General features: G+C 39.2%; 1 long non-coding RNA gene across 1 annotated transcript; it reads left to right on the top strand.

The window, feature by feature from the left end:
* Positions 1-544: 544 nt before the first annotated feature.
* Positions 545-4,550, top strand: LOC124645600. The gene is made up of 2 exons (XR_006986255.1): positions 545-1,256; positions 1,836-4,550. It is a non-coding gene; the product is annotated as an uncharacterized LOC124645600 (long non-coding RNA).
* Positions 4,551-6,017: the final 1,467 nt, after the last annotated feature.

The raw sequence follows: 6,017 nt of genomic DNA, 5'->3' as shown, positions 1-6,017 counted from the left end.
GATGATTACTTGGCAAGTTTTAATAGAAAATTAAATACTTGATTCATTGCGTTTAGTAGGTTTATAACAAGGTGTATGAAAACTTGCCAAGTAACATCATTAAAAAGTAACTATTTTTAACTGAGGTATGTGTATGGAACTTGGTACTTATTCAGATCTCACTTCTTTTATAGGCGAAGCATTCCCATATTATCGAACTTGGCAGTCTTTCACATTTTTGTTTTGGGTGGGATTGTTTTTACATAGATTGAGATGAGATGAGATGAGTTTTCAAATAAATGAACTTTAATAGGTACCTACTTCTTTTTAATTGATACTCATATGTGCGCGCCATTTTTTTTTTTGAGTTTAGAAATTTCCTCGATGAGGTGGGATGAAAAGTTACGTGTTGCACTCGAGTGCAAAGATTTTTCACCTTGTGCTCTTTTGATTCCCTCGCTATCGCTCAGGATTCTATCAATCCTTCGCTTGCTCGGTCATCAAAATTGAGCCCGCGGTTAAAAAGCAACCTTGCACTCTTGTATAACAAATAAGTATTAATCGCAATAGTACCCAAATACTAGCACTTACTTTGTAGTGGCCAAAGTATCTATCCTAAACATTGGATCGTCTTTCGGCACGTGCTGGGGCCCGATTCTCCTAATTTTACTTAAGTGACATACGATTCACATTCGATTGAGATCCAATCACGACTCAATTGCGATTGAAGCGTATGTGGCATTCCGCAATTTTTTCTTTGAAATAAGCGTTTTTATCCTTTTCTGTCATTTAATAATGAATCATTTTGTCTGCAAATGATTTACGATTGCAATATGTGTTGAAGCGCCTAGCCGTTGCTTCATAGCAACACGTTTCCGACGGCCTAATGAAGTTAATTTTTAAGCAGGCGCATTAATGCACCGTTGTCGTCACTTGCTTGTCATGCATTGTACTGTGTGCACCAAAATTATATTTCTCCGTTGTTTGAGTATTTCTACAGTTCTTTTATTCCTGCAAGACCTCGTAATCCTCAACATGGCCCATTACGAGCAGGATATATGAAGATCAGCGCTTAAAATTGAAGGAAGAAATAATTAAGGATCGTCAATTAGCCGGGCGTGACAATTAGCCGGCGTGACTTGCAGGTTTTGTGCAGGACAATTATTTGGACTGATCTCAAGCAATTTAATTGCGGTGTATTGCGTTTATTATTATTAATATCATCACCCAACACTCAGGTAATATAAATATAAGTAAATCGTCATGAAATATCACAGGTTAGTGTATTTTCTTAGTATTATATTACATTAGTGCATTGTGTTAGATTGAAATCATTTGGTACTTTGTTACATTGTGATTAGTATTTTTTAACAGTAAAAGTTTAAATTTATATTTATAATAGTATAGTAGCTATTTGCTACATTATTTAAACTTTATTTATACAAAACTGTAACTAATTCACATAATTATTTTTAATGTTAGTAGGTACCTTGACATAATCCACATAGTTTTGAGTGTTAGATATTAATGCAAGTCATTGTTAAATATCAATTAACTTAATGTTATTTAAGTTAATTTCAATTGGTGTATTTAATTAGAATAGTGTTTATCAATTTATTTGCTTCGTTAATTGGTTTGCAGTAAAGTTTTATAACATAACATTGTGAGTAGGTAACTGAACATATTGCATCATTAACTATAACTTAAAGTTAACGAACGTTAAATCATAGTTAGTTAAATTACATTGTGTTTGTTGTTGGTTTTAGTAATTATTAACTGTACAAATTTTAAAGCTTTCAGAAGCGCCTCAACTACTCATTGTTCATAGCTTAATAGTATTCCTGTATCAATTCCAGGTTGAATACACTTGTCTCCCAGCATGTCCGAGGAAAGGGAATTAGTCAAGAAGTGAGGAAGCTTCAAAGGTCGATTGACTGCTTTCGTTAACTTTCTGGATTCACTCAAGGACAGAACCCTAACCAGTTGTGACACGGCTGAGCTGCAGCTGCGCATAGGCAAGATGGAGTCGTTGTATGAGCAGTATGATGAGGTACAGTTACGTCTGGAATGCATTGTCGAGGACATTAAATTACAATTTTCCGAACGTGCTGATTTTGAGTCTCTTTATTATAAATCCTTGTCTAGGACACAGAATATTATCAGTGAATATAATAAAGATAATGGATCGATGGAAAGCTGTAAAAGTACTCACACTAATGTGCATAAGCCAGTTAAGTTGCCAACAATTCAGTTACCTAAGTTCAGCGGTTTATATACGAATTGGCTGGAATTCCGTGACACCTTTAGTAGTCTTGTACATTGCAATGATAGCATTGACGATATTAATAAATTCCACTACTTGAGAGCATCTATTGAAGGGTCGGCTGCGGTCATAAAGTAAATAACCACTAGAGAGCGCACTCGCCAATTTCTTCTAAGAACACGACTCACCGCTGCGGGCGGGGGGACGCGACATAATCCGCGGCTACTATTGGTCAGTTCAAGGTGGCTACTAAAGGATCGTACTGATCGTAGCCTTATAGTACGCGCAAAATCACTAACTTTTGGCGAGCGTCGGGGCACTGTATGCGCAGTCAAGTGGTTTTATAGTCTTTGGCTGCGGTAGTTATTAATTCTATTGAATGTTCCTCGAGTAATTATTCTGTGGCATGGCAGTTGTTATGTGATCGGTTTGATAACAGAAGATTACTCATACAAAATCATGTTTCTGCTTTATTTAATGTTGAAAGTATCACAAAGGAGTCTTCTGTTGTATTAAAGTCTTTAATTGATTTAATAAATAAAAACTTGCGAGCATTAGAGTCGTTAGGTGAGCCTGTTAAGCAGTGGGACACGTTATTGATTTATATTGTGACTCGCAAGCTTGATCAAATGACCTATCGCGAGTGGGAAGAGTGCAAAGGCAGGTTAGATAAGGACAGCCCTATAACGTTCGACGACTTCATGAAATTTCTGCGTAATCGAGCTGATCTTATTGAAACCTTAGAATTATCGCGCAATAATTGTTCCCAAACATCTAATAAATCATGTCCTAAGATAAAATCTATGGTAGCTACACAGTCTCTTAATCTTTGACCCTTTAGGTCTATTAGGCCCTATTGTCTCCATGAAAATGCTGTTACAAATTATGTGTTAAGATTTATAAAGTCATACCAGAAGCAGTATCCTAAAACTAATTATTAGAATTTTATATAATAAAAAACATCCTTGTCTATTACAGTCCACTCATCAATTTACCAAATTATTATTTTATTTTGAGCATAAAAGGCTTTTGCACGCTGGCCCGCAATTATTATTAGCATCGATAAGGGAATCTTATTGGCCGATAGGAGGCCGCAACTTGGCGAAGGCTTGTTATTATAAGTGCGTTCTGTGTCGGCGCATGAAGTGTAAGCTTGTAACACCTATTATGGGTAACTTACCGCAAGAACGGCTTCGTCCAGGTTATCCCTTCGAGAGTACAGGCGTTGATTACGCCGGCCCTATCTTGTGTGCCAGTCGTCAAGGCCGTGGATGCAGGCTGGTAAAGGTGTACATTGCCATTTTTATATGCTTCACCACTAAAGCTATTCATTTGGCACTTGTTGGCGACTTAACGGGTAAAAGTTACTTACTGGCTTTGCATCGATTTATTGCTCGTCGAGGAAAACCCGTTGATATCTTTCCGACAGCGGTACCTCATTTGTCGGTGCATCCAACGAACTATCCAAGTTTTTAAAATCGACTAGTTCGTCATTGAGTGAAGATGCAGCGAAAGATGGTATCAGGTTCCATTTTATACCCGCGCATACCCCACATTTCGGAGGACTCTGGGAGGCAGGTGTAAAGTCAACAAAGTACCACCTTAATCGAGTGTTGGGAAATTGTAATTTGACGTTTGAAGAGCTTTACACCGCATTAACTAAAATTGAACCCGTCCTGAATTCTCGTCCACTGACGCCGTTATCTTCAGATCCTGCTGATTACAGTCCGCTCACGCCAGGACATTTTCTTGTTGGGCGACCTCTGACTTTCATAAAGCAACCTGACTTCAGCGATTACTCTGCCAACCGCCTATCTCGCTTTCAACGGATTGAGCAGCTGCGTCAGCATTTCTGGCACAGATGGAGCAGAGAGTACGTTGCAGAGTTACAGCTGCGGACCAAGTGGCGTTCCTCGAAGGATGCATTACGGGTGAACACATTGGTCGTGATAAAGGAAGATAACCTTCCTCCCTTGAAGTGGAGCTTGGGACGGCCGTCTACCCAGGGAAGGATGGCATCGCTCGAGTAGCCGACATACAGACATCCTGATGTCTCCTACATGTGAGACGCGCATTTAACAGGATCTGTCCGCAGCCGGTGTCCTCGGATTAATTTGGTTGAAACCGTTGCTTTCAACGCCCGGGGGCATGTTGAAGCGCCTAGCCGTTGCTTCATAGCAACACGTTTCCGACGGCCTAATGAAGTTAATTTTTAAGCAGGCGCATTAATGCACCGTTGTCGTCACTTGCTTGTCATGCATTGTACTGTGAACACCAAAATTATATTTCTCCGTTGTTTGAGTATTTCTACAGTTCTTTTATTCCTGCAAGACCTCGTAATCCTCAACAATATGATTGTAGAGAAAACTGCCGTATAGACCAATCGCAAACCAATCGAATGTCGTTGGAATACAATTGGTCTTATATTAGTAGCAGAATGCCGATTTCCGGTATCTCGGTTCGCTTATTCAGGGCGATGGCGAAATAGATCGGACAGTTACGCACAGAATTAACGCAGGATGGATGAAATGGCGGCAGGTAACGGGAACAACTTGTGACCCTCGTATTCCCCTTAAACTTAAGGGGAAAAATTTACAAGAGTATGGTCAGGCCTGCTGTCTTGTATGGATCAGAGTGCTGGCCCATAAAAGCGACGAATGAAAGACAATTGCATGCGGCAGAGATGAGAATGTTAAGAGGTATGTGTGGAGTTACGCGAATGGATAGAGTGAGGAATGAGTATATAAGAGGAAGTTTGAAAGTAGCGCCGGTATCAGAAAAACTGCGTGGAAACCGGCTGTCGTGGTATGGGCATGTGATGCGGAGGAATGAGAGTCATGTTGTGAGGAAGGTGATGAGTATGAACGTGGACGGATATAGTGGAAGAGGAAGACCAAAGAAACGATGGATGGATTGTGTGAAAGTAGATATGGTAAGAAAGAATGTTACTTGTGAGATGACGGCAGATAGAAGAGTATGGAAGAAGAAAACATGCTGCGCCGACCCCAAATAAAATTGGGATAAGGGCAGGAGGATGATGATAGTAGCAGAATGCCCGATATAGTCAAAACTGCTATTGCGATTCAATTTCTGTTCAATATTGACTTTGACATTATTAACTTAGGAGAATCAGGCCCGTTTGCTTAGTTTTTTGTTTTTTTGTTGTCTCTGCATAATTATTATTTAGAATCAGAATTTGAAATATGGTTCCAATTAGGTCTTAAAATAGAATGATGTTTCTACATATCTCGCCTCATATTCAGCATGCAAATTTAATATAAAAGGGCAATATTATTAATTATTTAATACCATAGAAATGAAATTTTACAATGTCAATACATAAAATAAATTAGAAATTATTATATACTAGCCGTTTTCCCGCGGTTTCACCCGCGCCCGTGGTGACTACTGCCCGTACCGTTATAAAATATAGCCTATGTTACTCGTGAATAATGAAGCTTTCGAATGGTGAATTGGACCAGTAGTTTTTGAGCCTATTCATTACAACCAAACAAACAAAGTTTTCCTCTTTATAATATTAGTACAGAGTAGCTGGTGTGACTTGAACGGCGCTTCGTTAGCCGTAAGCCCTAGACCATTAGGTTTTTACAGATCTATCCAGGTTGTAAGTCTGGAAGAGATTTTCTGTGAGAGGTTTATGGAAAGCTGCACACAGGACCGATGGGAAATAGGACCAAGTAGGTACTTACAAAATTCCGCCGGTTGCTGCTGCTTGATCCATTCACACAGTACACAGATCACTTGTACACATGTT

Source organism: Helicoverpa zea, unplaced genomic scaffold (assembly GCF_022581195.2).
Source record: "Helicoverpa zea isolate HzStark_Cry1AcR unplaced genomic scaffold, ilHelZeax1.1 pri_000110Farrow_1, whole genome shotgun sequence".
NCBI lineage: Eukaryota > Metazoa > Arthropoda > Insecta > Lepidoptera > Noctuidae > Helicoverpa > Helicoverpa zea.
Note: the sequence above shows the minus strand (reverse complement) of the source record. Positions and strands in the feature narration are given on the sequence as shown.